The sequence below is a fragment of the Bombyx mori genome, chromosome 2 (genome assembly GCF_030269925.1).
Source record: "Bombyx mori chromosome 2, ASM3026992v2".
NCBI lineage: Eukaryota > Metazoa > Arthropoda > Insecta > Lepidoptera > Bombycidae > Bombyx > Bombyx mori.
Genome location: NC_085108.1, coordinates 2,659,956 through 2,676,379, shown reverse-complemented (window position 1 = coordinate 2,676,379; position 16,424 = coordinate 2,659,956). Strand labels below are relative to the sequence as shown.

Sequence of the window (16,424 nt, the reverse complement as noted above, 5' to 3'; positions counted from 1 at the left end):
TTTTGTAAAAGTAATGTGCAGAAAAGAACAGATTGTGATAGGAACTAAATATGTCATAATGATAAAATAAAATATTACGAAAAAATAATTTGTTTTCAAGTAAAACACAGGCTGTAGTGTTGTACTGTAGTAAACAACACTGTATACACTACGGAGTATACACTATAGGTATCCGAGCTCAGTGTAGCGAGAGAGATGGCTTAACGCCGAGTCGAGTGGGAGAGAATCGCACAGTAGATTGCGCATGGCGACGCGTCGCCACACCGTACACACTACTGCATATAGACTGTATATATATATACCATCATAAAGCGTGGCGACGCGTCACCACGGCATGCGTCGCCACACCAGAAATCGGTTTTACGTGCGGCTATAGATGTTTCACATCAATAATACCTAAATTTAAAATTATGTGGCGTAATCTACAGAATCCCTGCCTCCGCACTTTGCTATTTAAGTAAAAAATTCCGGCATTTACATATCGATGTATATAGGCTTCTCTGCCCAGAAGAGGGCCGCGAGTTAGTTCGCCTATATACATAATAAATAACAACTATAAATGCAGTTCATACCCTATTAATGTGTCTTAATGTGAGCAAAAGAAATCACTTCCTAGTCGGACTGTGGTTTGAACGCGTGTCTTCAATTCTCCTACCATTTCTGCCGCTAAAAAACTAAACTTTTTTATTTTATTTTTTTATTGCTTAGTTGGGTGGACGAGCTCACAGCCAACCTGCTGTTAAATGGTTACTGGAGCCCAGAGACATCTACGACGTAAATGCGCCACCCACCTCGAGATATAAGTTCTAAGATCTCAAGTATAGTTACAACGGCCGCCCCACCCTTCAAACCGAAACGCATTACTGCTTCACGGCAGAAATAGGCAGGGTGGTGGTACCTAATGGTGATAATCAAAATAATCATATCATAAATTCATCTGTCTTTGGACATTCATAAATAAAATCAAAACGACCTAATAACGTCGTGGATATTCATAAAGTTTCGTAAAATGAAAACATAAATAAACAATAAAGTTAATTGTGTTGGTGATAATGATGCAGGAAGAGACTCCGAAGTGCATCGAGAAATGTATCGAGTTTTAGTCGGCTTTATGCATTAAGTCTTAAATTTTTTTTTTCTTCTGAATAACCACCCATCGATCGGAGACTAAGCTTGTATGGAACATTGGACAGTTTTACGAATTTTATCACATTAAAAACTAAAGGTTTTTGTGGGATTCGTTCGATGAGAAGCTATTATTGGTTTGTGGTTTGAGCTAGCTTGTCTAAAGATATCTCCCGGTCACCGTCCTCGTCGAACCAGTCGCTTGCGACGAAGGGCTCGACGAGCGAATTAACCTATAGACACAGCCCACTGTGTTTCTCGCCGAATCTTCTCAGTGGGTCGCGTTTCCGATCCGGTGGTAGATTCTGCGAAGCACTGCTTTTGCTAGGGTCAGTGTTAGCATCACTGCGGTTAGAGCCCCATAAGCTCACCTACTAGTTAAGGTTACGCTGAAATAGCCTCTTAAGGCTATCCTTAGGTAGGAAAAAAGAAAAGATATCTCTAGCCGGTGTAGCGACCGTGTGCAATAATTACCCTAATGCCCTCTTGTAAGAGCATGGTCAAAATAGAATAGTACAAATGCGACAGCTTCATTGAGAGTTCCGAGATCAATGTTCCTTAACACCACTGCAGCCACACCCTGAACCATACCTAAAGCCACCTCTGACCATCTTGGGAAATTATTATCACAATTTGAGTATTCTGGTATGATATCAGAAGATGCTATCAGTAAAAATGTTTTTTTTTTAATTGACTTAACAAAATGAGGATTGGTCTCGACTCGAATGATTTTTTTTATTGCCCTTGTATGCAGACGAGCACACGGCCCACCTGATGGTGAATGGTTACCGTCGCCCATGGAGTTCAGCAATGCCAGGGGCAGAGCCAAGCCGCTGCCTACCGCAAAGATGTTATGTGTGTGTTTATGTGTGTTAGCTGAGAGCTTTTCTAGGTGGACTGATTTATGTGATTCTTAATACAACCCTATACACTTTGCGAGTAGCTAAAAAACATTTAATCAATATAATGATTATTTTAAAAATATAATTTAAATTACTGGTGGTAGGACGTCTTGGGAATCCGCGCGGGAAGGACTTAATATTGGGATCTTAATATTGATCCAGCAGGAGATAGAGTGAAGCCGAATCAAAGGCAATTAAAAGATATGCAAGCAATTTTTTTTAAATGGCGTCTTAATTTCAAAGTTGTTTGAGAATGTTTAAGTTTATTGAATTAATTGGTGGTAGGACGTCTTTTGTGTCCGTAAGGTTAGTACCACCGCCCCGCCCCGCCTCTTACTACCGTGAAGCAGTAATGCGTTTCAGTTTGAAGGGTTGGGCAGCCGTTGTACTGTGAAAACTGAGATCTTAGAACTCGTGTCTCGAGGTGGGTGACGGCATTAACATTGCAGGTGTTATATGGGCTCCGGTAACCATTTATCACAAGGTGGGCCGTGAGCACGTCCACCCATCTAAGCAAAAAAAAAAAACCGAATTTGTCACATATTGCATGACCTCGTCCTTAAGGCGTGTGCACCGGACCTCATCTCGATCGAATGTTGTCGAAGGCTATATTCAATGCACAATAAAAAATAAATTATTTAGCTGCATTATTCTTATTGAAGTTCGCGACCATTAAATTGATTTAAAATACGGTAAGACCTTTTATGTCCTCACCTGGAACTCATTTCAACTAAAAATCCTCGTAAAAAATAAATAATGCCATGCTGGATCTTCTCAGCGGGTCGCGATTCCGATCCGGTAGTAGATTCATTCGCGAAGCAGCTGCTCTTGAGTTGTTAGGTCTCCTTCGGAGGCGCTCGGGTAGCTGTTAGCAAATCCCACCCCCCCTGGCTGAGCCTTTGCTCGTCCACCTGTCCCGGTGAAACTGGAATGCCTCCAGTAATAAATAAATAATAGTTAAAAAAAACTAACAAAATACGCTTTTATAGAAAATCCAACTAAAAAATAGAAAATAAATTTGAATTAAAAATAGTGTAAGAGAAAATGATTTTATTGTAAAAAAAAGCGTGGGGTGCTTTTCAGGATATTATCAAAATAACCCTTCTACTCACATCTGTTCATAAAATATTTATAAGTACTGATACCATGCACCCCACCCTTTTTTATTTATATTCTATTTATTTTTTATTTTTTAGTTGGGATTTTCTATAAAAGCGTATTTTGTTAGATTATTTAAACTATTATTTATTTTTCATTTTTTAGTTGAATTTTAATATTTCAATTTTTTTTAATATTAAAATATTATCGGTCCTTAATAAGTATACCAAATTTCGAGTTAATCCGACGTTTTGAAGGGAGTCAAAATCATGTACAAAGATTCCGTTACAAACATACATACGTCTGAAGCTAATTAAACCGTATTAATAAATAAATAATACCGCGTAAACTTTTTCGTAACTCTGATGTAAATTGCACGCATCAAACAGAGCGCGAATCACAAATGTAGCTAAAGGCGAATGAATTGTTCCTTGTCACCAATAAATTATCGGACTTCTGATAATATCACGAGCCCTTTATCGTGTTTTATTAAAGTAATATTCTGTGTTTCTTAACACGTTCACTGGAGTAATTAGGTATTTTTTTTATTGCTCAGATGTGTGAACGAGCTCACAGCCCACCTGGTGTTAAGTGGTTACTGGAGCCCATAGACATCTACAACGTAAATGCGCCACACACCTTGAGATATAAGTTCTAAGGTCTCAGTATAGTTACAACGGCTGCTACACCCTTCAAACCGAAACGCATTACTGCTTCGCGGCAGAAATAAGGGGGGTGGTGGTACCTACCTGTGTGGACTCACAAGAGGTCCTACCGCCGGCAATAGCTTGACGGATTTGAATGAGTTATCTCACAAAAATTGCTTAAAATACTATATATATATTTTAGCGCGACAACAGATATTACTCGCCGGCAATTATTGAAATACGACTATTTCACGAAGGAATCAACATATCGACTATAATTAGCTTATGGACAACAGCGTAATAGTTGCTTCTATTTACCCCAAGAAAATGCAACATGCTAAATTCTTTATAAATTACGAAAAAACGCGAGTAAAGTCACGAGGCGTACTTAGTATTTTAATAAACGCAATCATGATACTCGTACGAACAAACAATGCATATATTATTTTGAGAATAAGGTAAGTCCTTGACATTCATCTGTAATGAAGTGTGTTTGATATGTCAATGAATACATGTGGACGGTTTCATGCGATAACTCACCATTTTATAATTCAAGTGTTTTGAAATACGGCTTCCAAAGCCAACTCAGGTTGGGAGGTACCGGGGTACTGATACCAAATAAGATTAAGTCTCCAATCAATATCACCTATAGTTAAAGTCTCCAAATCACAATGGAAGCCTGAGTAATGATTTAAATTAATGGTGCAGCATTTTTGGTTCCGTTTTGTTGGAGTTCTTTAACGAGTCGACACCTGTATTAAAAATTCTTCTGTAGACTAGGAGCTGATATATATTTTTTACCGAAAATTTCTTTGATATTTCTTTGATCGTGGAGTATTTTTTTTTTAAATCCTACCTTTGCTGATAGCCTTGAGAGGCTATTTCAGCTTCACCTTAACATGTAGGTGGGCTCACGGGGCTCAAGCCGGAAGTGTTACTAACACTGCCCCTAGCAAGAGCAGTGCTTCGCAGAATCTACCACCGGATCGGAAACGCGACCCACTGAGAAGATCCGGCAAGAAACTCAGCGGGCTGTGTCTGAGGGTTAATTTACTCGTCGAGCCCTTCGTCGCAAGCGACGGGTTCGACGAGGACGACGACCGGTGCTTGTGGTACCTTAAAGAACCGTGTCTTAAAGGCATGTGTCAAATATATTGTGTTCAATGATCCGGTACTAATCAATCGTTTTAATAAGTTTTTATTTATTGCTTAGATGGGTGGACGAGCTCACAGCCCACCTGGTGTTAAGTGGTTACTGGAGCCCATAGACATTTACAACGTAAACGCGCCACCCACCTTGAGATATAAGTTCTAAGATATCAGTATAGTTACAACGGCTGCCCTACCCTTCAGACCGAAACGCATCATTGCTTCACGGCAGAAATAGGCAGGGCGGTGGTACCTACCCGCGCGGACTCACAAGAGGTCCTACCGCCAGCAATACAGAATAAACGTAGTAGTTTTGTGTGCAACATACTTTTAAGATATATACCGTAATCATGTGAGCAGTCCGTCTGCTGACGTATAATTTAAAAGCCACCCACCCAATTAAAGCTTCCTGCTTGGCGCCGACGCAAGTACACGCGAGCTTTTGTGTACAACTTTGAACTGGTTATTTATTTAAATCGTACCAGACACGTTTCCATGCAAAGACGAGGAATCGTATTTATGTTATCTATACTAATATTATAAAGCTGAAGAGTTTGTTTGTTTGAACGCGCTAATCTCAGAAACTACTGGTCCGATTTGAAAAATTCTTTCAGTGTTAGATAGCCCTTTTGTTTTCTTTTTCTTCCTATGCTGGTAGCCTAGAGATGCTATTCCAGCCTAACCGTAACTAGTAGGTGAGCTCACGGGGCTCAAACCTGAGGACGATGCTAACACGAACCCTAGCAAGAGTCGTGCTTCGCAGAATCTACCACCGGATCGGAAACGCGACCCACTGAGAAGATCCGGCGAGAAACTCAGTGGGCTGTGTCTGAGGGTTCATTTACTCGTCGAGCCCTTCGTCGCAAGTGACGGGTTCGACGAGAACGGTGACCGGTGCTTGAAGTACCTAAAAGCACCGTCAGTGGATCGGGAGGATCCGAGATGACGTGTTTTGGGCGACGTCGACTGCTTTCTATTCTTTCCGCAGGATCGGGAATGTAGTTACCAGCGGCCACGATGAGAGGGGTCTCGTGTCGTGCCGCTTTATTGAAGTGGGGTAGATAGCCCATTTATTGAGGAAGCCTATATGCTATATACGGTAAGGTCACGGTAAGGTCAATACAAGTGGAGCACCAATAAAGAATGTTTCAAAATAGGTGTTTGAATAGCTTCTTAACATTCTACCTAGTCAGGTCATAAATTCTGTCACATGTTTAATGTAAAATAATTGAAACAAGTTTATTCATTATGTAACCATTCATATACCAAAATGAACATAACAAAACATAGATTCTTATGACACTAAAGTTTATTCAAAATGACCTCCGTGATTTTGAATACAGGCCTTCAATCTGCGCGGCCAGTCGTCTATCGCAGCACGAACGAGGTCCATGTCAATATCGGCGGCTGCCTTAATCAAGGATGTCTTGAGTGACTCCAAATTGGGATGAGGCTTTGAGCACGCCTTTTCCTCCAAGTGTTGCCATATCTTGTAATCTAACGGATTCAAATCTGGACTGGAGGAGGGCCAGTCTTCGTGCCGGATGAAGTCGATTTCACGCGCCGCCAGCCAGTCTTGTGTGCTCTTCGCTCTATGAGCTGGCGCCGAAACTTGTTGGAATACCCAGTGCCTGTTATTGAACATGGTATGAGAAACAGGTTCCACAAGGTTCGTCAGGACTGTATTTTGATACACAACTGCATTCGTTTTTACACCTTTCTCACAAAAATGTACCTCTGTTAAGCCCCAATAAGAAACTCCCAACCATACCATGAGCGAGGATGGAAAATGACCTCGTTGGACACGCGGAATACGGTTGCTCGCTTCTTCACTACTGTGTTCGTACACCTTATCATTTTGTTTGTTGTAGCTCTCTTCTACGGTAAAAAATTTTTCATCCGAAAAAAGAATTTCCCGATATTTTTTTCCCGCGTACCGCTTCAACAAAGCGCGGCATCTCTTCAGTCTCAGGTCCATTAGACGAGCATTCAAACGATGTCCTGTTTTTCTTCGATATGCCCGAAGCCCTAAGTCTTCATTTAACACCCTTTTCACCGTGGTTCTGCTTAACCCCATCTGAAGGGTCAACAGTTTCTGCTTACGTTTGGGATTTCTTTGAATTCGCGCCTTCACAGCTTTTATCACTGCTGGAGTCCTAACAGAGCGAGGGCGACCACTTGTTGACCTGTCGTCTACACTAGAGTCTTCATTGTATCGTTTGATGGTACGATAACGAATCTTTTGGTTATATTCAAATTTTTCAGTATGTTAAAAATTTGAATTGGCGCGTAACCGCAACGATGCAACGCAATAACTGCAACACGGTATTCTTTAAGCGTCCACTCCATATTTAAAAATGAGTAAAATTCTAAAAGTATACATTTTTATTTTCATGAACAATTCGAAATTCGAATTCAATAAACTTTTTTGTGGCCAGCATTCTAAAAGAAAAGTTCTTACTGTGTGACAATACTTATGACCTGACTAGGTATAATTCAAAAATATTTTCACTTTCTACGCAAATGAAGTGGGGGGTAAAATTTAGCGCTATGCCAAAGTAACTATTCCACGCGGACGGTGTTGCGGACAAAAGCTAGCACTTTATAATTTGACTGATCCGGTGGCGCAGTAGTTAGCGGCTCTGACTATTGCGCCGAGGGTCGTGGGTTCGATTCCCGCGTCGCGCAAACATTCGTGTGATAAACAGGTTTGTTTGCTCTTCGTCTGGGCGGTTATTATTTATATATTTTTACTGGTCGTAGGACCTCTTGTGAGTCCGCGCGGGTAGGTACCACCACCCTGCCTATTTCTGCCGTGAAGCGGTAATACGTTTCGGTTTGAAGGGTGGGGCAGCCGTTGTAACTATACTTGAGACCTTAGAGCTGATATCTCAAGGTGGGTGGCGCATTTACGTTGTAGATGTTTATGGGCTCCAATGACCATTTAACACCAGGTGGGCTGTGAGCTCGTCCACCCATCTACGACTACTCAACATTTATCTTTGTAATTAAAGGTGCGTTTTATTTGGTAATAGCTGAGTCCCGCGATGTTACCTGCGACTATAGTCGCGGGTGACGATGCGGGGCGAAGTTAGTCTAAAAAAGGTCCAAGTCCAAGTTACTCCTTATATCATCAGCTAACTATCAGTGAAAGTCTCGTCAAAATCGGTCCAGCCGTTCAAGAGATTAGGCGGAACAAACAGACAGACAGACAAAAAAAAATTCTATATGTACTCTGGTATATATACTTACGCATTTAGTAAAAAGTGGTTATTTTATTATTACAAACAGACACATCAATTTTATTTATTTGTTTTAAAGATTAGCATCAACAGTTCGATGTTTTTAATTGAGCTTTAATGACGTTTATTTCATCTATATATTAATACGTGAAGCAAAAACTTTGTATCCCTTTTTACGAAAATTGCGCGGACGGAGGAGTATGAAATTTTCCACACTTATAGAGAATATAGAGAAGCAGTGTACTATGCTAATATTTTTTTTAAATAATGCATAAAAGATACATTAAATCAATAAAGAAAACATTACACACACTACATACCATGTATTTGAGGCACACACGCATGCATAATATTTATTGTCAAACTTTTGTTCTTGACGTTTGTTGTCAAATTGAGAACAGATTCAATATTGTGTGTCTTTGTTACTATTTTTATAGTGTAGTCTTGGCGAAATTTGTGATTATAGAAGTATAAAGTACAATCATAATAGTGTACAAAGTTACAATTCCAATTAATTATAGTCGAATTTCGACTACTGCGGGACCTCTAGTTCAAATAAATAGCTGGAGATGTTTTGTTTTCATTACAATATGTTTTCCAAATTTCAACCCCTAAACGCGCTCTGCTGTACAGTTGCAAAAGTCGATTCAATCCTTTCATCCCTCGATATATTCTGGTTAGAAATACTATTACAATCATATTAAGTCATCGTTTTCCACGCAGAGAAACGAAGTCTTGTTATGGTCGGTAATTTCCATTGGGACGTAGTCGGATGGGCAGTTTCCGGATCCGAGGACCGCGCCGACATCTTTGGGCATCCTTAGCGCGGGCGCCAGGACCAAATCGATTAGATACAGCAGAAAATCAGAGTCGCTGGGATGAGGCTGGGTTTCGTGGCAGCGCGCTGGCCACAGCATGCTTGCGCCCAGCCAGATTAGTAGCAACGCACACCCCATCTAGAAAGAACGATTGGCTTATTAATAAATAATAGTATAAAAAAAACTAAATAACAAAAAAGATTTTAATAAATTTAAATTAAAAAATAGTGTAAGAAAAGAATTAAGTTATTGTAAAAAAAGATTTTATTATACTTTTTTTTCCATTTATTAGTTGAATTTAAATTTTTTCAATATTTTTTTTTCTATTTTTTTTCTAAATATGGAGTTATCGTCGGACCTTAAAATACAATCACAATAGTGTACAAACTTACAATTCCAATTAATTATATACTGCGGAACCTCTAGTATATTTTAATCCTCACGCCAAACGAAGCCAGACGCACACTCAAAAAAATATACGCTCTAATTTATAGTAACCCTTCCTTTGTAGTCGGTTAAATATCATTATCATTTAACATTTGCATACTGCTGATTTATTAAGTGTATGTAAGTATATTAGTATATAAATTAGTTATATCTTTCATATTACATGTAAACGGTATATATATGTTTATTGTATGTATATATTTTCTATAATAATGTATTTTGTATAGTAACTACACCGCAACATACCTGCTATATTTTTATTATTCCAGAATTTCTGTAAATTAAACGGTTGCCTGGAAGAGATCCCCTTTAGTGATAAGACCGCCTATTGTACAAATGTGTCTGCTTTTTGACTGTTTTTTTATGTAAATTGTGTTTTGGTGTGCAATAAAGTGTATTCTCTCTCTCTCTCTCTCTCTATCTCTCTGTCTCTCTAAATACTCAAATACTCACCACGTTCGACACAATCGGTGTGGTGGACCCTGGTAATTGGCAACAAACTCCCACTGAGTTACTCGCCGGTTCTTCTCAGTGGGTCGCGATTCCGATCCGGTGGTAGATTCTGCGAAATACTGCTCTCTATGTTGAATATGTTATTAGAAAATAAACAAGGTCTCTTGACCCCGGGTTAGGATCCCAAAAGTAATCTAAAACTGATACACACACTTGTACCCAAATATATCTATATATTAATACGTGAAGCAAAAACTTTGTATCCCTTTTTACGAAAATTGCGCGGACGGAGGAGTATGAAATTTTCCATACTTATAGAGAATATAGAGAAGTGCACAATGCCAATATTTTTTAAAATAATGCATAAAAGATACATTAAATCAATAAAGAAAACATTACACACACTACATACCATGTATTTGACGCACACACGCATGCATACTATTTATTGTCAAACTTTTGTTCTTGACGTCTGTTGTCGAATTGAGAATAAAATAAATATTGTTTGTCTTTGTTAATATTTTTTATAGTGTAATCTTGGCGAAATTTGTGATTATAGAAGTATAACATACAATCATAATAGTGTACAAACTTACAATTCCAATTAATTATAGTCGAATTACGACTACTGCGGGACCTCTAGTTATTTTAAGCAGTTGTATTTATTATATGCACTCTTCCAATGTTCGCTTATTTGAAATCTAACACGATTTTCCTCTACGTCCGCTATTTATTACGGCACTATAAACATTATTTTTACCTTATATGTAAGTGTGTACGTGTTGTTGTAATTATTTTTAGTTGAAACCATACAATTTTGCCTGTTGACAAATTTCAATACGGAAAAATCCACCTAAAGTCGGAGCGCTCTGGAAAGGCACACAGAGGTCATTTATGCGACTAACCAAATGATTAAAATGTAATAGCTTCTTCAAACGAGCCGTCAAAAGAGTCCTCGAAACTCCTTTTTTACTGATGGCAGGACCTCTTGTGAGTCCGCACGGGTAGGTACCACCACCCTCCTCGAAGGCTCCGTCGGCTGGGCGTCCTTGGGGTGAGCCGCGCCGTCTGGTTGTAGTGTTGACCGCGGTAGCCCCCCTACCTCATCCGGGTTCTGACCTCGGAGGGATCGGACGTCGGGTGTAAGAGTGCAGGGGAGTCGTTTAGTGGGTGGGTCCTAAAATCCCTGGGCCCGCGGTCTGCTCACAACACCATGCAGATCGATGAGTCTCACATACCCCGCGCGCCCCTTTTGCGCGGGGACCTCGTAGGAGGTTCGGCCCTCTACCCGAAAAAAAAAAAAAAAAATAGGTTCCACCAACCTGCCTATTTTTGCCGTGAAGCGTGCGTTTCGGATCGATGGGCGGGGCAGCCTGTGTAACTACACCGAGACCTTAGAACTTATCTCAAGGTGGGTTTCGCATTTACGTTGTAGACGTCTATGGGCTCCAGTAACCACTTAACACCAGGTGGGCCGTGCCAATAATATTGAAAATTTATTGCTAAAAAAACGAGTTGTTAGTTGGTTACGATTAGCTATGTGTGATAAAGGATTTATTAAGGCAAAGTCTGAAGTTTTGGGATTATCACGGTGCACAGCTTGAAACCATTTCTTTCGAAGTTTGTAAATATTTTTTGTCTTTTTTTTTTCATTGCTTAGATGGGTGGACGAGCTCACAGCCCACCTGGTGTTAAGTGGTTACTGGAGCCCATAGACATCCACAACGTAAATGCGCCATCCACCTTGATATGTTAAATTCTAAGGTCTCAGTATAGTTGCAACGGCTGCCCCACCCTTCAAGCCGAAACGCATTACTGCTTCACGGCAGAAATAGGCAGAGCGGTGGTACCCACCCGCGCGGACTCACAAGAGGTCCTACCACCATCTTGGGTAACATTTAAAAACATTTTTTCAGGTGTTGTTTTTGTAGTATTCATGCATAATGGTACAAAACCAGAAGGATAACTTTTGAGGTTCAACATTTTCAATAATATAAATATTTAAATGCTAGCAGCCTGCTCCGGCTAGGTAGCTCCGCTCGGGTCTTTAACAAAAATTTCAACGATATTTGACGTTGTTTTATTTTTTAAAATAAAAGAACACTTATTGCGGCATAACTATAATAGTTAGACATATGCTGTCGTGACACTTTTTGTAAACAATAATGTGTTCTACAAAGTCGTAGTACATTATTTTATTCTATCATCAATAGTTTTCGCAGGGCACGCTATGTAAAGAATATCTTAGATAATTTTTTTACACTTTGGGTTACATTATTGCAGTATTAGTAAGGATCCCTAATTTTTTTCAAAAAAGATTGTAGCCTATGTCACTCGGGGATAGTGCAGCTTCCAAGCAGTGAAAGAATTTTTCACATCGGTTCATTAGTTTCGGAGCCTATGCAATACAAACAAACAAATCTTACCTCTTTATAATATCAATATCATGTTTGAATATTTAAATAACAATGACAACAAAATTAAATAGATCAAAACGCTGTATTTATTAAATCTATATGAACTGCAATGAGGGAAAACTAACATTATGACGTCACACGCGCTCGGGTTTGATCGGGAATTGTCGGCGTGTCTTCGGAACTGGATTCAAAAATTAATTTTTATTATGAAATAACTTTTGAATTATTGCGGAAAATTTTTTTTTTTATTGCTTTGATTGGTGGACAAGCTCACAACCCACCTGGTATTAAGTGGTTACTGGAACCCATAGACATCTACAACGTAAATGCGCCACCCATCATTGAGATATAAGTTCTAAGGTCTCAGTATAGTTACAACGGCTGGCCCACCCTTCAAACCGAAACGCATTACTGCTTCACGGCAGAAATAGGCAGGGTGCTGGTACCTACCCGTGCGGACTAACAAGAGGTCTTACCACCAGTAAAACTAATATAATATGATCTTTCTATTTATCACAAAAACCCAATTGCCTTTTGATTGATGAGCTATGTGCACTAATAAAATTATATATATTCTATTCCTACTTCGGTTCAGTGGCCACCGGTGCGGTGGTAGGACCTCTTGTGAGTCCGGACGGGTAGGTACCACCGCTCTGCCTATTTCTGCCATGAAGCAGAAATGCGTTTCGCTTCGAAGGGTGGGGCAGCCGTTGGTACCGCCGCCTTGCCTATTTCTGCCGCGAAGCAGTAATGAACTTCGCTTCGAAAGGTGGGGCAGCCGTTGTAGGTGTCTATGGGCTCTAGTAATCTATTAGCACCGGGTAGGCTGTGAGCTCGTCCCCACCATATATGCAATAAAAAACAACAATTTGACTTCGGATACTTGGGATATACTTGAACTGCTTAAGGGCTTAGTTTCATCAGGCCATTTAATCGTGTGGTATTAGACCGATATTTAGACTAGTTTTTTTATTGCCCTTGTAGGCAGACGATCGAATGACCCATCGGTTGGTGAGGGGTTACCGTCGCCCTTGGACTTTAGCAATACCTACCGCTTAATACTCTCCACAAGCCTCGTTCGAAGAAGGACATGTCATAGCGCTCGGGAAACACCGTGGAGGGGAGCTCATTCCAAAGCCGGAAGGTACGTGGCAAAAAAAGTACTCTGGAAACGCAATGTGGATGAACGCAGTGGGTCCAGCTAGTATGGATGAACTCTACTCCGGTGGCAGGCGGTGCGATGGCAAAAACTAGATGATGGGATCATCTCAAACAATTCCTCAGAGCACTCCCGTCACGTTCTTATGGATACATCAGAACCAATAACCTTTGCATTAAACGCCTTCAGCTCTAACACTAGGAGCAGGCTTAGGGACCTCGGTAACAGTACTCGTCGAACTCGACAAAGAGTTCGCCGTGCAACCTAACCTATGAATCAGCTCGCTGAGTTTCTCACGGGATCTTCTCAGCGGGTCGTGATTCCGATCCGGTAGTAGATTCATTCGCGAAGCAGCTGCTCTTGAGCTGTTAAGTCTCCTTCGGAGGCGCTCGGGCAGCTGTTAGCAAATCCCACCCCTTCTGGCGGAGCCTTTGCTCGCCCACCTGTCCTGGTGAAACTGGAAAGGCCTCCGGGCCACCAGTAATCCTTCAATCATAAAAATAAAAAGCACTCACCGTGGAACATATAAAATAATTCATCGCATTTGTTCAAGCGCGATTGAACAGACGCGAATACAGTTCCGCGCCGATATCGACAATCCTTGAACACTTTGAAATATGCTAATTTGCGATATATGTATATATTTTTTCTTTCTTTAATTTATTTAGAGTTTTGGTTGTTTTTCATCGGTTTTGGCGACTCGCGGCCCAATTAAAACAACGTTTCGTTAATATTAATGTTAGGAATATACTTTTTAATGTACGGTACGTTGTATCTATATATTAATACGTGAAGCAAAAACTTTGTATCCCTTTTTACGAAAATTGCGCGGACGGAGGAGTATGAAATTTTCCACGCTTATAGAGAATATAGAGAAGAAGTGCACAATGCTAATATTTTTTTTAAATAATGCATAAAAGATACATTAAAACAATAAAGTAAACATTACACACACCGTATACCATGTATTTGACGCACACACGCATGCATACTATTTATTGTCAAACTTTTGTTCTTGACGTCTGTGGTCAAATTGAGAATAGCTTAAATATTGTTTTTATTAATATTTTTCTATAGTGTAGTCTTGGCGAAATTTGTGTTTTTTTTTTTTTTGTTTGTTGCTTAGATGGGTGGACGAGCTCACAGCCCACCTGGTGTAAAGTGGTTACTGGAGCCCATGGACATGTACAACGTAAATGCGCCACCCACCTTGAGATATAAGTTCTAAGATCTCAGTATAGTTACAACGGCTGCCCCACCTTTCAAACCGAAACGCATTACTGCTTCACGGCAGAAATAGGCAGGGCGGTGGTACTTACCCGCGTGGACTCACAAGAGGTCCTACCATCAGTAAAAAACTGGCGTCTCGCGGCCAACTTAAAAAACGTTCCCTCGATATTAATGTTAGCAATATCTTATACCTTTAAACGAGCAATTCTTGTATATTAATGTAAATATATAATCTGAATCTCGGAAACAGGAAACAGCGATTTTCATAAAATTTAGTATACAGGGGATTTCGGGGGCGATAAATCGATCTAGCTACGATTTATTTTCAGAAAATGTTGTTCTATTCGTGTTTTCAATAAACAACTCTTCCCGACATCTATTGGCGAATAATAATATTATTTTTCTTAATTGAGGGCAACTAACCGCTTTAAAGACACAACAAGATGGCGTTATCAAAAAAGAAAACAGAGCAAAGCTCGGTCATCATCTAGTACTTTTTAATGTACGGTACGTTGTATTTTGATTATTGCCTTCGTGAAACGAGCCAATGGACATAGCGACGTCAATGTGATTCAAACATTTAAAGGAAAGGAGAGATTCTGAATCAAGTCACCGATTGAAATTAATACTAAAAATTGCATTCACAGAGCGTTTCCAGAGATCTTTCCGGTCACCGTCCTCGTCGAACCCGTCGTTTGCGACGAAGGGCTCGACGAGCGAACTAACCCACAGACACAGCTCACTGAGTTTCTCGCCGGATCTTCTCAGTGGGTCGCGTTTCTGATCCGGTGGTAGATTCTGCGAAGCACTGCTCTTGCTAGGGTCAGTGTTAGCAACTCTCCGATTGAGCCCCGCGAGCTCACCTACAAACGTTAGGGTGAAGCTGAAATAGCTTCTCAAGGCTATCAGCATAGGTAGGAAAAAAAAAAAGATATCTTTTTTGCCACTTACCATCCGGCTTTGGAATGAGCTCCCCTCCACGGTATTTCCCGAGCGCTATGACGTCTCCTTCTTCAAACGAGGCTTGTGGAGAGTATTAAGCGGTAGGCAGCGATTTGGCGCTGCCCCTGGCATTGCTGATGTCCATGGGCGACGGTACCACTCACCATCAGATAGGCTGTAGATATATATGAGTTCCGGTAACCACTTAACACTAGGTGGGCTGTGAGCTCGTCCACCAATCTAAGCAATAAAAAAAGGAAATATTATTCTAAAATAATTGAACAATAATAAAAGATTTAATTGCGTTTTCTGTAAAATATTAAGAAAATAACATTTAAATTTTTATTTTCTTATTTTACACAAGTATTATTGAATAATGTAAAATTGAACTTCTCTTTTTTTCTCAACGATAAACAGTTCAGTAAATTAATCTAAGAAAAATATATTTACTTTTAAAACTAAAAAGTTTCAAAGGTTTTATTTATTTATTTATAACTTTATATACTTGACAGTATAAAGGCGGACTTAATGCTATAGGGATTCCCTGACGGTCGTCTACCTTAGGCAGAGATGAACCTTTGAACATAAATATGTTAATACATAAAAAAAGGTAACACTACTATTACATTATTAAAATTTACAAACATTACTAATAATTAATTGAAATTATAAGTTTGTACAATATTATGATTCTATTGTCAAAGACTATTTTATTTTTATAATCACAGATTTCACCAAGACTACACTTTAGACGAATATTAATAGACAAACAATATTAATCTTTTTTTTTAAGGG

The 16,424-nt window shown here is 39.7% G+C and overlaps 1 long non-coding RNA gene across 1 annotated transcript; it reads right to left on the bottom strand.

Moving 5' to 3' along the window:
* Positions 1 to 3,679: 3,679 nt before the first annotated feature.
* Positions 3,680 to 12,322, bottom strand: LOC119629944 (uncharacterized). The gene is made up of 5 exons (XR_005245787.2): positions 12,308 to 12,322; positions 10,478 to 11,165; positions 9,882 to 10,000; positions 7,908 to 9,119; positions 3,680 to 3,694 (listed from the first exon to the last, which is right to left on the bottom strand). It is a non-coding gene; the product is annotated as an uncharacterized LOC119629944 (long non-coding RNA).
* Positions 12,323 to 16,424: the final 4,102 nt, after the last annotated feature.